Genomic DNA, 15240 nt, shown 5'->3' with positions numbered 1-15240 from the left:
ATATAGTATGGTTGCCATTGCCTTCTCCATTTCACGCAGTATTTGTCATCACCCTTGAGTGAGAGTTTTCATGACGGAGCAAAATTCAGGTACCGCTGGAAAACTACAAGATTGCGCGGAATCTTTCTTTGATCTATGCTCAGAATTGTTTATATAACATTTTTTATTCCAATACAAAATTCTTAATTCAATTTAGGATGATATACATCATTTATTAACGTCAATTATGTTCTTAATATGCGCTTGTACTTATGAGTATAGTTATACCAATTAATGAGGCATTTCAACGCTTCACTCCTCACTTGGACTCCATCCGATCGACCTCATCCAGGAAGAGATTAACGCTAAACTGCGATACTAGTACAAGATGTATCGGAGAAGCGTGTCGTTTCGTGCTGCGTCGCCCGTAACACGTAGTAGTAGAAATAGATGTTTGCTTGATTATGTCTGTTGTTATCAGGGGCTTCGCTACGTCCTAGGTGAGCGACACACGCGACCTGGCATCTGGCATTATAGTCTGTCAATAAGTTGATAGGACATGTATGTTTGTTATACTTAACAGTAGCAGGGTAGTTAAAAGAAAAAAATAGTATTTATGTTATATAAATACCAGTTAATATAACTTGCAGTTGCTGTGCCTAATTTATGTCAACGTAATGTTAATCGATTTAAACTTTTACATTCGAATACAATGTTTAATTCAGAAAGGTCATATTTATTTATTGTAACTTTTAATGTTGTTAATAAAAAATTTAACATGTTCCAAGGAATTTATGAACATTACCTATTAAAAACATTTAACACATTACACATATCAATTTAACAAATACATTATGCTCTTCAAAACGTTCAGTAAAAAATTGTCATGTACCTTTTTGTCTCACAAATTTGTTTTTCGTCCTAAGAAATATTTTTTCAAGCGACCCTTCGCGACTTCACTTATATAAAACTATCGACGAACGTAATAAATACAACTAACCCATCCTCAGGAATCTCTTCAGGTGAAAATCGTACAAAAATTCATCCAGTAGTTTTTGAGTTTATCGCGTTCGTATAAACAGACGCGTCAGAGGGATTTCTTTTTATGTAAGTATTTTTAACTGTTTTGTGTTGTTGTGTTTTATTTTTTTGGTAATAAACGATAGTATGCCAATTCTATTCTATATTCTGTACTATTGTTACCTTTGAAATACTAATTATATTAATTTACTCGATGCCTTCAACATAATATAACAAGCATATATTTACTTACTTGGGGTCATAAATAGCATTTCGTAACAGTGGCATTTACATCCAATCGGGTATGTTTAATTAAATCCTTAACCTTTGTTTTACCACTGAATTCGAGTCATTAACGTACCGACCGATTTTCGACAGGTATACATAATTAAGTATAATAATTTATTGTCTTAAAATTTAGAGTGCGAGGACAACATATATATTTTTCATCGTCGTTCTTCCAACGTGCCCCGATTACCTGTGTCAAAGCCAATATATATTCATACATGTCATGCTGCAAAAAATTTCAAAGATTTTGTTGTAAATATGAGTACCACCACGGGTTCATGCTACTATTTAAAGGTTGGGGACCGTCACGTTGTTAGGCGACCTAAAACATCTGATACCAAGTTATAAAGACGATGAAGACTGAGAAAACTAGTAATAACTCAACATATTAGAAATGTATTTACCTTATAGACAGACGTAAACAAGAGGCGTTTGTCTTGTGGGCCGCAATCTGGAACAAAAATGAAAAAAGTAGGTATTAAACCTATTACTTTCTTAAGAAAAGGAGGATTTTTGAAGGAATTTAGAGGTATTTATGAATTAATTAATCGACTCCAAAAATACTATTTAAATATTTTTTAAAACAGTTAAAAATGTATTCATATTAATGTATTCATATTACAGTCCAATAAAAATATTACAAAATTATCAAAATAATATAAAAATATTACAAATTAAAAACAAAAAAAAACCCATGAACTGTCCTGACCTTTCAGAATCTCATGTATTTTTCTTTTTTAATTTTATTTTTGATTTGCTATTTCATCAAAGTCTAAGCATTAATTCAGTAATTACAGCACCACAGGCACTCTTTCACGTCAAATTTTAAAGATAAAGATAAATTATTTAGGTCTCGATCTAGGTTATATATATCTCAAAAAGCTACAAACTACTGGCATTTTGGAAAGACCACAGCATAGAAGAAGTTTTGGTTTACCATTTTATTGTTTTTTCTATTAGTCAAGGCAAATAAGACAAGGCTGTTATTATGTCTGTTGGAGCACATCACGGAAAGTGCCCGTTGAATATGGATTCAATCGCCACGCGTGATGTTACACGCAATACTTATTTGAATAGCGTATACTTTATACTTAGACTACTATGTGATTGTTTCTCAGAGCTTTTCGACTGCTGCGGCCGCGCTGACGTTACGAACACTCAATTTTCTTGAAGAAGGAATTATTTCCAAAATCAATCTATACTGTTATCATAAAGAGGTAAGCGTTTGTGAGTTTGTATGTTTGAGGCGGATAATCTCCGAAACTACCGAACCGATGTCAACAATTCTTTCACCATTACAAAGTTACATTATATCCAAGATTGCTATAGGCTATATTTTATCTCAAAATTCCCACGGGAGCGAAGCCCCAGGCAACATCTAGTCATTCATAAAACTGGCATTACCACTGTACAGATTAATTATTTTGAAGTAAGATAGAAAAATATATTCTTGTCTTCGTTAAAATTTGAAAAATTTTAATGACAGCCAAGCGCGGCCGCAGCGTTTTACCCGAGCCGGGACGCCCTGGCTGTATTAATAAAGTCATGCTCACGCAAATGGTCAAACTGGTGGTGACGTCGTGGGCCGGGTCGTGAGGTGCCTACCATTGTATCCCCATCATTATGTATAATTCTTCTTCATAGTCGTATTTCCTCATGGCTGTGGGTCGTGGTCATTACGTTGAAATACACACAACAACTTTCTTGGCACTATTAATGGAGGGCCTTGCCTTTGCATTCTCCATTTCACACACAAAATAATAAACACCTGTGTGCAGGTTGCAGTTCACAGGAAGTGGTGGTCTATGAAATTAATATACATGAGTCAGATTTGTATATGGCACGTGGCACGAGTAAGATTCGAACCTGAAACCTTTCGATACTCAGGTGGGCGTCTTAACCATTACACCACCACTGCTTCCTTTATTTTGTGATATGATAGCCGGTAGCCTAAAATAGTCGTATTTCTTGTTACTTATCAATCAAACAAAAGGCGCAAGTGTGTGTTCTAATCTGCACGCCGCCTGCAGAAACGAGGTCAATGAACAAACATGCATGTGCAATGCTTCAAGGCAAATAATTAATTTGACGATATCTTAATTACATGACGCTGATTTGCATAAAAAATAACTTTGTTGTCGATTAAAATGCAATATTCTTTGCGATGATACCGTTTTGAGTATACTATTTGAAGCAATCCATTTTTGGAAGGATATGATTTGACTTGTATTTCTTAATTTTGCGAAACTGGCATGGTCTCGATAGTTCAGTGGTTAAGAGCACTGTCCCGGATAGACAGGCGTAGGTTTGATTTCCGCTAGTTTCCAGAATCTTTTCATCTCATTATTATTTTCAAAAATGATCTGACTTGTTTTTATTCTCAAAAGATTTCTCTCTACCTTTCATCATCGTGTTTAATTGAATTCAGGGCTGTAGCGCCGCGAAGCCCCTGTTCAAAGCCAAAAATTTTATGAAATTGTAGTTCGGTCGCAAAACCACAGCCAAATATCAAATACGATAGACTGCTATTTATGTATCCGGAACTGGCCAATAATTCTAGAATATTTAAAAAGTAATTACAACATTTGAAAATAAAACTCTTCGGCTAGAGAATAAATATTTTTCATGTCCCTGTCATTTGTTTTTTTCAATTGGCGCCAATTTTGAAAATAGCTTGTCTTCATTGCCATGGATTTAACTCGTGAACATTTTCGCGCGATGATTTATTATGATTTTCGGCGTGGATTAACTCAAAAACAGTGCATCGAACAACTGATTTTAACTTTTGGAGATGAAGCACCATCGAAAACCACTGTGTATTATTGGTTTAAGGAATTTCAACGTGGACGGTCTATGCTCACGGATGAAATTAAGGAGGGTCGTCCTAAATCGGTAGTGGTACAACAAAATATTGATGCTGTGCGACAATTAGTAATGCAAGATCGTCATGTTACATACCGCGAGATAAAGGCGTCTCTGGGCATTAGTATGACGAGTATACACGCGATATTACACGAACATTTAATTGTTAAAAAAATTTGTTCGCGTTGGATTCCGCACAACTTGAGCGTAGATCAAAAACAGGCTCGTGTCGACTGGTGTAAGAAAATGATAAAAAAATACAACCGTGGCACGTCAAAAGCTGTTTATAATATCTACACAGGTGACGAAACCTGGATCTATGCTTATGACCCTGAAACTAAACAGCAGTCAACGGTGTGGGTCTTTCAAGATGAACCGAATCCAACAAAAGTTGTTCGTGCGAGAAGCACTTTAAAGCAAATGGTCGCTTGTTTTTTTGGTATCAACGGACATGTAGCTACAGTGCCACTAGAGAATAGTAGGACGGTTAATTCTGAATGGTACACCACCATTTGTTTGCCAGAAGTCTTTGAAAAAATACGAAAGAACAACCCACAACGCAGAATCATACTTCATCACGACAATGCTAGCTGCCACAAGTCGGCTGAAACAAATAATTTTTTGGAGGGTCAAAAGATTGAATTGACGGGTCATCCGCCATACAGCCCCGACCTGGCACCCAATGATTTTTATTTATTTCCAAACATTAAAAATAAATTACGTGGTCAACGTTTTTCGAGCCGCGAAGAGGCCGTTGATGCGTTCAAAACACACGTTTTGGACATACCTCAATCAGAATGGAAAAAGTGCTTTGAAAATTGGTTTCATCGTATGCAGAAGTGCATAGATCATCGCGGAGAATACTTCGAGAAACAATAAAACCATATGTAATAATATATGTTTGTTTAATTTTGTTATTCCGGATACATAAATAGCAGCCCTCGTATTAGAGGCCCGTCGCGGTTTCGCTCGTGAAAATCATAATAATAACCTAAACTTTCCTCTTGAATCAATGTAAAACCGGCATTAAAATCCGACGCGTCGTTTTGAAGATCTAAGTATACATAAGAACAGACAGAGAGCGGGAAGCGGTTTTATTTTATAATATGTTTATTTTTTACGCGATAAGGATTTAAGGCGTAGTCGGGAATGGAACCGGTATCACTCGAAGATGAAGAGAGAGAGAAAACCAAACTCCTATCTACTTAAGGTACCCCTATTCATCACATAATAATCGGTTATGAGTTCAGTCATCTGACCTCTAACCCTCACCGACCAGTTATCGGCCAGACTCATTAACGGAACGGCGACAGTAGTATAAGTCATAAGCGAGACGATCAATCCTAACTTATGGATTGAAAACATGTGTCTTCAGTTTATGTAAAAAATTTTTTTTTCTTTTTTTTCTATTTAAATGTTCCAATGAATTTTATTCAAACTTTAAAAAACATAAATACAAAAATGCCGTTTTATAAATAAAAATATATCTTCCAACGCGCAGATATTATTAATGCGATAGTTCTGCGCTATCTACTCAACCAATCTTTTTTAAATTTTGCGTACATGTAGATTGAAGTGTGGAAAATGACATAGGCTACTCTAGACTATCTTTCACATCGGAAAAATAACTGTTCCCGTGGGGAATTAACGAGGGCGAAGCCGTGGTCAGAAGCTAGTTCCAAATATTCTTAAACATATCCTATTATTAAAGCAAAAGTTTTATGTTTGTTTATTACCTTTTCACTCTTATCTACTCAACCAATCGTCTTGAAATTTCGCGTACAAGGACATAGACTGCCTTACGTCACGGGGAACAGGCAAGGAAAAAGAAAATAACTGTTTGTTTGACATATGGCTTATGGATTTCTACGCCGCTTCTCTTATAACTTTACACCATACATGCAGAGGTCAGCATTTGCACCCTATCAGTTTTACTATTTATAATATTACATTCTGGAGTAAATTTTTATATTGGCAGTGATTATTAGATTATATAATAGGGAGTTATGAAAAGATTCTTAGCCACACGCTTACACATAGTCTAGTTAGCTGACAGACAATAATAGCATTCCCAAGACGGGTTGACGTCAGGCCGGCTGCTGGATGTAACATTACAGCCAAAATTTTAAGGTTTATTTTCCCCCACTCCAGGCTTCGTGGAGTCATAGCTCTGAATGCAACCGGGAACAAACATGAGAGAGAAAGAAGGAGGGTGCACCAGCTAAGGGAATAATAAAATATCTAATGATGATGATGAGCAAAAGTACACCTTTATTTGTCTTCTATAGCGATGCAGCATGAAATCTACACTCAAATAAATGATAATGTTATATTCCATCTCCCTCTAAATCCTCAGCGCCTAGGGGCTAGGAAATATTTTGAAGTGTCCTAAAATCCGTCGAGCGGTTCTTTGCACTAGCTCTTGCCGCGGGCTTTACGTGTATGCACTTAAATACATTACTACATTTGACTTGACCTCTGGCACAAAGCATAAAATGTACAGAAAAACAACGCTATACATTGACGAAAAAAAAAACATTTAAAAAAATCTAATACACGTACTATTACAAACTTTGAATTGAATTGAATTTGCCAACTTTCAAAAACATTAGTCTGGTCCAAAAGGTTTGGAATGTTTTGTGAAGGCGGAAAAGTCGTGAGACATATTGCGGGTGGTCGTTAAAAAAAACGTTTAAAAGCTATCTAGCAATTAGCTAGCTATCTGTATACACCTACTTACTAAAAATATAGGTACATAGAAAAATGAATTTGCATGTGTTGTTTAGGTCGAGTTGTAGTAACAGTTGGTTCACTAAAAAAAAAACAAAAATGTCTATTTGACATTGACAGCAAGGTAGAATATTTTCTTGATTCTTGAAAAAAAAAGTGCCCAATGGCGCTGTTTACGCTTCCATTGGACATAATATTTATTGATTTAGACTATACAGCACTCAATATAATACGCTTGAGCCAATTACCAAATTTTAACAATCACAACTTAGCCGAGTTGTGTAAGAAACGTAAAAATTCGCGTTTATAATAAACAAGATTGCAATAATAAGCTTGAAATTAAGTGGATTATGAAAAATTATAAGTAAAAAATGAGTAAAGCAAGTTTATTTCTGTTTTCTCTGTATTACGAAGTGGTCTAGAGGTCAGGGCGCGTGTATATGTTCCGCGTTCGATTCTCGGTCAAGACAATTTAGGAAATTACCCCAACTGATAAAGATTGGTTAACGTAATACGTAGGGACCTTATTCGAACACAAGCGGGTTGGGGCAAAGGTCAAACTGTTACGCGTGATGTGGTGACCCTTATGCTTACTCTAGTGTGTTATTGCTAACACTGCCAAATTTTGTTCAAGTCACTTTAAGGCATCTGATGTGACTTTTACGAATTTTTACCGCCATCTAGCGGCAAGTAATTAAATAGTGAACCATTGAGATGGTCACGATATTTTTTACCTTCATCGGAAGCAAGTGGTGGTCTGTGAATACCAATATATAATTACATGACAAAAATATATGTATAAATTACTAGCGGCCCGTCCCGGCTTCGCTCAGGTAAAAACATAATAAATTATACAACTTACTCAGGAACCACGCTATCTACAGGTGAAAACCGCATGAAAATCCGTGCAGTAGTTTTTGATTTTATCGCGAACAGATAAACCGACAGACGCGGCTGAGGACTTTGTTTTATAATATGTAAGGATAAGGAAGCATTTCCCCATTCAGAATTTCCGCATAAAAGCGAATTAATTTTCAATATCTGATAACAGTTTATATTCACCTACATTGTCGCTTCAAACTGTGGGCAGGGGACGTGAGAATATGTATGTGAAGTCAAAGTTAAATTCTGCGATAAAATACTTCAGTTGTCATTGTTATTTTATGAAGAGACACGTAGTGTTGTGAAACAATCGATGTTAAAATCTCGAATGTGTAAATTGACGAGTTTAGTAGGTTTTGTATGACGCGCCGACTTCAAAGTCAGATGGCAAAACGATAGAACTGACAATAACCCGGTGTCCTAGCTGTGCGATGGAACGCTGCACGACGCGCAACGTCTGTGTCATAAAAGATCTTATCTGAGATTTGTGGGCGAAGTGACGGATAAACCCATAACTTACATTTCATAATGACATCACGTGGTCGTACCGAAATGCCAGTAGTTTATTTTTTAGCTTTTGAGAAATATTATATTATTTAATAGTTGATGTGTAGTGGTGCCAGTGAGGATCTAATTTCTGAATAAATGTTTAACTTGACCATATCGTGTTTGTCGCCCACCTAGAACGTAATATCTTTTGAAGAATTCTCCTGAATGTGTGTAATTTTAACATTGAAGACTTTATGTAGACTTGACAGGGTATAAATTTAAGATAAAACATAAGATGTAATTATATTTTAAGAAAGAAAAATTTTCACGCTAACACAACAATGCCACGAAAATAATACTGGTTTATGTGAAAACGAGAAGTTAACAATCCTATAGAGTATTTCCCGTTGACTTAGAATCATTAATCATTAAATTTATCAAGAAACAATAGCGCAATACAGCAAATATAGTAAAAAATATCTGAAGATGAAATAATTAAGTACATACTTACCAAAAATAATATATTGAACAGAACTTTCGGTGCGTCCACCCTACTCGCACTTGACGGGACTTGATTACGATAAGTCAATCCGATTTGAGTAGATGTGGCTGCATAATTTGCAATAACTATATTTTCATCACATAAAAAAAAACATTATTAAGCCTGTCAAATGACAGCGCATGTCAATGTCAAAGAGAGATCGAATCAAAGCGTCGACTTGCACAAGTGTATTTTCAATAGTGATTTTCGTCCAGTCTACTAAGGTCAACCGTCAATGAGATTTGTGAAATTGTGTAAACTGAATGAGTCATTATATTCTTTGTTAGTTTAATAATTACGGGCTATTGCTTCACCATATAGATTTGCTATATTTTTGGCAGGTTACAATACATTGGACTCCACTGGTGTCTAGGTTCTGTCCACCTAAAGGGCGGAGCACATATGCAAGTAAAACGGGCAAGTATCTGTCATGCTGGTAGCTAGCATGAACAATGTGGCAAGATTTTGACATTGACATACTAGCTGCGGAAAATAGAATAGAACTCTAGGCTATAGATAGGTATGTGGATTAAGTAGATACTTCTATGAAAAATAACCGAATTTCCATACATTTATTCCGTAAAGGCGACAAGTGGATGAGTAGGGTGCAGACCCTGAGCTCTGAGATTCTACGACTGAGATAGGAACATGTCAAATGCTTAGAAAAGAGAGAGAAAAATAGAAACTTATTAGTGGCCAATACAACTTCAAAACCTTTCCAAGTAGATTCTAATATAATTTAAGATTTCCTTTCTTTTTGGAAATCCCTAAAAACTATGTTAGAAATAGCAACGTCTCAACTCTGCTCGATACATTTGGAGCAATCCTATGTGGGCGGGAATCGAACTGATTTACCTGGACCACAGATAATATAGCCTAGACAGAGCCTCGTAAATCCCAGCTATCAATGCCGATAATGCTCTTCCGCAAATCCTTGTTTTCGTCAGGATTTATTTACTAGCAATTATTTATTTCAATGCGATAGTGGTGGTTAAGCCACTTTTGCTATGGTCGGCTACAGGATGGGTGACCATAAATGTATTATCTTGACCTTATCCTTGTTTCGTATGGTACTTTCAGTATTTCCTACCAAATCGTGTCTGCGTGGTTGTGGGGACTATGTTTCTTTGGGTTCATCATTAAAAGACCACACGGAGACGACTAAGACACGTCGATGTTCAAATGGTTAAATAAAAAAAAAAAATGTTTACGCAGGTGTGTAACACGTTAGCCATTAAAAAATCTAACAAAAAAAGAATACGTTCGAAACTGAAAATTAAAATTAAATTTAAAATGAAATAGAATGAGTAATTATTTTCTATTCTGAGAAGCTAATAATGGCGCAATTCCAATTAATTAAAGTGCTAACAAATGAATCTCATTTCACACCGTGTAAACGAAAGCCTATAATATCCGTAGTGCCTACTTGGTACTAGGAGTGGGAATGTCACTGAAGTTATCGGATATCCGATTATTCGTAATCAGCACCGAATAAATAAAAACTGGATAGGAGCGCAGAGTTAAGATTTTTAATTGGATTTTTGAAAAGTTGTTAATGAAATCACTATAATATATCCTAATATATTTATGTAAACTATCGAAATAATGTTATATCTGGAACTTTATTTTTAATTTCGTAACACCCAATCTTTCGCGACTGACAGGCTGGCTAATAATCTAAACTAAGAATTTCATTTAGTTCTTTTATCAACATTATAATGTCGAAAATTAACATGCGTGCCTTGAGTCTAAGAAAAAATAAACATAAAAAATAAAACAACCCGCTCATATGTAGATATGCATTTAAAAAGTAAAAGCATTTATGTCACTTCGGATAGATTTGCATTTTGGATATCCGGTATTTTTCTGGTTTTAATATTCCACATCCCTACTGATATGCATTAGACCGTTTACGAGCAATACGAGCTAAATAGACAAAGGGATTTTACGGCCAAGTCATAAAAAAAGCCATCCAGACGCCGATTCCAACCTTTATTATTATTTTAATGAGAAATGCATAGCTAAACTAGCTCTCGGAACAGTGGCCTACATGACCGCCACGATGAAGTTACTTTACACTCTGCACTGACCTGAGTAGAATATGTTGTGTTCGAGAATGTTGATATACAGTTGAGTGTATGAGGTTTCAAAGCAAATGCAGGCAGCACTTTTATGACGTACGATAAACAACATATCCGAAATTGAAAATTCACCTCTATTGTCTTCGCATAGAGGTCCCAGCAACCAGTGCCTAGAGGCTTCGTGTCAAAAGGGAAATTCGGGATTGAAACTATAAGATGTTTCCATAGACTAAGATACCTTAGATGGAACTAATTCCAGCTGCGTGCCAAAATTCATCGAAATTAGTACATATTTTTGACGCAATTTTCTAACAAACATCTATTCGTATCAGATCATTCTTGCATTCGCAATTATATTTAGTACTGTTTGTACGCCATTTTTTTAAAGTCGAAACAAATATTACCCTAGGAAATAAAATATCACTACATAGTATAAAATAAAGTCGCTTCCCGCTATCTGTCTGTCCCTATATGTTTAGATCTTTAAAATTACGCTAACGATTTTGATGCGAGTTTTTAATAGATAGTTTGATTCCTGAGAAAAGTTTACGTGTATAATTTATAATAGTTGTATAACTAACCTCGGGTATCCGAGCGAAGCCGGGACGGGCCGCTTGTAATTTAGAATGGCCAAGTGGATCTTTGTCTATTCTACTAGGGAATTTCATACAAAATTTTTAGAAAAAAATATATGATTTGACTTGTACCTAGCCTATTGTTAGAATCTGCTACTATCCACACGAAAGCGTGTCAAAAATTCGACCTTCAATCCTCACACTTTCGCAACAAAACAATCGAATACACACACGATTTCCGATTTTCCGATAACGGTAATCGATACCGTACCGAGATCCCGGAATATCGATCATTATGCGATTATTTCGGACCGAATAAGGCAACTGGATTGGACGTGTATCGATTTAGCAACTCGATACTTTGTTATTTCGAATTAACGGTGGTTTCGGAATTGCTTGAATGTGGTTTAATGTTTTTTTAATACTTTCCATTTTGTGGCAGATGCTTGGTCTGATCTTAACAGATCTGTTATTGTGAAGTATTTTATTGTCTCAATTTATCTGAGCGTTTTTCTAGATCTTTTCTTTCCTTTCTGATCATCGGAACTCAGCGTCCGTTTTCCTACATTATAGACTCCACTTCGCACGGTCGTCCGCATCCCTAGTTGTCAGACCATTGGCACGCATATTATGCTTGACGACATCAAGCCAGCACTTTTTAGGTTCGCCCCACCTGTGAAAGAGGAATATCAGCTATTTTCATCTCTTGGATGAAGCATAGTAGAGAAAATCTTGAAATAGGAGTTAGGATACTTTTATCCAGAAATTCCCACGGCACCCTCAAGGCGTACCTCGTAAGAATATACAAGCGACTTATTTGATGTCTATTGAATACTTAGTACGGTCAGAACATATGTGTGTGCTTACTCAAAGACTTAATAAAATAACCAATTTCCTTGAAAAAATTGAAGACGTGTTTATTTACTTTATAACACCCTATGCGTGTTGTGAGTCATAACCATAAGGATCTAAAAGGTTTGTCTATTCTTTTATTTATAAATAAATGAATAGATAATCCTTTTACGTTATCTATGAGTGTATTCAATATTTTTCGTAGAAAATATCACTGAACTTTAAAAAAAAATTGAAAATAATACAGTAGTCTGTTGAAAATCGTTTATGCTATCATTACCCTTGAAACCTGCACTCTCCAAGTAAGGTAACACCGTAACTTTTTTTTACCACCGCCACCAACCTGCCAGTAACATGATCCTTAGATTGCCTCGGGTATAACCGGTGGAACAAAAACTTGACGCCACGATCATTATTTTTAGCCTGTAGTCTGTTCTGTAAATGTTGGTTTTTAAATGTCGAACGTATTATCTTCAGAAGTTCTCTATTCAAAATTTTATATTTGTTTGTCACCACAAGTCCTATTGACCCTGGATTATTACAAATCAATTCAAAAGTTTATCAAAACCAGAAAAGGACAGATTATTGAATTGAAATTGAATTTATAATATTATTTCGCATTTTATAATAATACTGGCGTCCCACCATGGCTTCACACGGGTATATAAACCTTCCTCTAGAATCACTGTATTAAAAAACCCCGCACTCCAAAATCCGTTGCGTTGTAAACATACATAGGGACAGATAGCGGGAAACAACTTTCTTTGAAACTGTGTGATGTATATAGAAGTATGGATTTATAAAAACGATCTCATATTAATTTGTTCTCCGTATTCATGTTGACGAAGTTGTGAAGTTTGACAAGACACAAAAATTTAATTGTTATAACCGCCAGGGCGTCATGCGTTCGCAAACGTATAAACATAAATCTTGACGACCTCGGTGGCGCAGTGGTAAAGTGCTTGCCTCCGAACCGAGAGGTCCCGGGTTCGATCCCCGGTCGGGTCATGATGGAAAATGATCTTTTTCTAATTGGCCCGGATCTTGGATGTTTATCTATATATGTATTTGTTATAAGATATATTATCGTTGAGTTAGTATCCCAGTCTCGAACTTACTTCGGGGCTAGCTCAATCTGTGTGATTTGTCCTAATATAGTTATTATTATTATTTACTCTCCTAAACAGCTTTCTATTTAGATCGATATTTAAAAATAAACCTGAATAAACAAAAATACGATCACCATCCTCCACAGGTTAAAAATAACTTACCTACCATTAGTTCGGTAACCTAGAATCTATCATTGATCTAACATCTAAGTCAAGAGCGTGGGCCATAAAATTTGCATTTTGATGCGACGTCGCCACACGTAATAGCGGATTCACCGGCTTTCGCGGCGAATAAACAAATTAAATTAAGTATTTTTTTCGGTGATCGTGATCATTTGTGGCTATTTCCATGTTTGTATCGAAGAGAAGTCTTGTTTTCTCAGTCGAATTTTTTATTTATATCTTTATAGCGTCTACCTTACGAACTAAATAAATGTTTATCTATTGTGTCTCAATTGAAGTTACCTAGATTGAGTCAGCCACAAAATAATAAAATAAATAAATATAAATATATTAGGACAAATCACACAGATTGAGCTAGCCCCAAAGTAAGTTCGAGACTTGTGTTATGGGATACTAACTCAACGATACTATATTTTTATAACAAATACATATATAGATAAACATCCAAGACCCGGACCAATCAGAAAAAGATCATTTTCCATCATGACCCGACCGGGGATCGAACCCGGGACCTCTCGGTTCAGTGGCGAGAACTTTACCACTGCGCCACCGAGGTCGTCAGATTAAAGATTTCAGAGGATATATGAAAATAGTAAATAAAACTTCAGTCATCTAAAAAACCTCAATTCCATAAATAAGCCCTCCACATATATTAACATTCGCCTTCAAGTTTCGCAACTCCTGGCTCTGTCTACCCCGTAATGGATAAATATTTTGTCAACCATTTTTCAACTTTTTCTTGTCGACTCCGCCCGGTCTTTCTTAGTTACCAGACCATTGACAGATTGACACATATCATCCTTTACGACATCAAGTCAGTGCCCCTTCTGCCATGGTCAGGTGGGAGCGGTATAACATAATTTCCCTTCGTAACTTGCCGGTCTACACAAGACGTGGCCGTACCAGCGCAGTTTTTGTATTCGTTTATTACTTTTGGGTAAAATAAAACTGTTGAGGAAATTTTAATAAACAATTTTCTTAATCATAAAAACACAGTGAAGACAAAAAATCCATGCGTGAAGCCACGGTCAAAAACGAAATAATAATATAGACCTTCACATAAATAATCCTTGTGGAATATGGTTTCTTTAAAGCCATCTTATTTGTCTATTAAACTTACAAAAGCAATCAACCAGCCTCCTTTAAAGACGTAAACAAGATTAAAAAAGTTAATGGGACAAAAGATAAACCTCGCATTTCTTTACACCGTGACTAGGATAAAGACGAGAAAAAGGGACAAATAAAGTACAACAGCATTTGATGGTTGATCATGTATTTACCCTTTAATATGTACAAGTAACTGCGATTTTGTACGCATTTGAATCTTCTAGTGAAGGGCAAGTGAAAGTGTTATCGATAAAAATAATAATGAGTTGGGTAAATAATAAATGGTTGGATTCTAATTTACGACGTAGAAATAACACAAATTTGATTTAGATAAGAAAAAATATTGTCAGTATTGTGGTCGAGAACACAGACGTCCATCTTTTTCATGCATTCAGATTGAGTTGAAGTCACAAATTAATTTACACTCATAACATTCTCTCGAATTTGGAGTCGGCTATTGATCATGTCTAAATCAATTCATAATATTTGCAATTCCCTAAAAGCAGGCTAATAATGTAACAACATGAAACAAGCGATATAAT

General features: G+C 35.7%; 1 protein-coding gene across 2 annotated transcripts in view; it reads right to left on the bottom strand.

The window, feature by feature from the left end:
* Positions 1-15240, bottom strand: part of sano (serrano) — a 104915-nt gene that overhangs the window by 22297 nt on the left and 67378 nt on the right. For both annotated transcript variants that reach the window (XM_053764038.1, XM_053764039.1), the window contains one exon: positions 1692-1738. The gene's annotated coding sequence lies outside the window, so the exon portion shown is untranslated. The remainder of the gene's footprint in view (positions 1-1691; positions 1739-15240) is intronic.

This window comes from Plodia interpunctella, chromosome 25, assembly GCF_027563975.2.
Source record: "Plodia interpunctella isolate USDA-ARS_2022_Savannah chromosome 25, ilPloInte3.2, whole genome shotgun sequence".
Lineage (NCBI taxonomy): Eukaryota > Metazoa > Arthropoda > Insecta > Lepidoptera > Pyralidae > Plodia > Plodia interpunctella.
The sequence above is the reverse complement of the archived record's forward strand: the minus strand, read 5'-3'. Positions and strand labels throughout refer to the sequence as shown.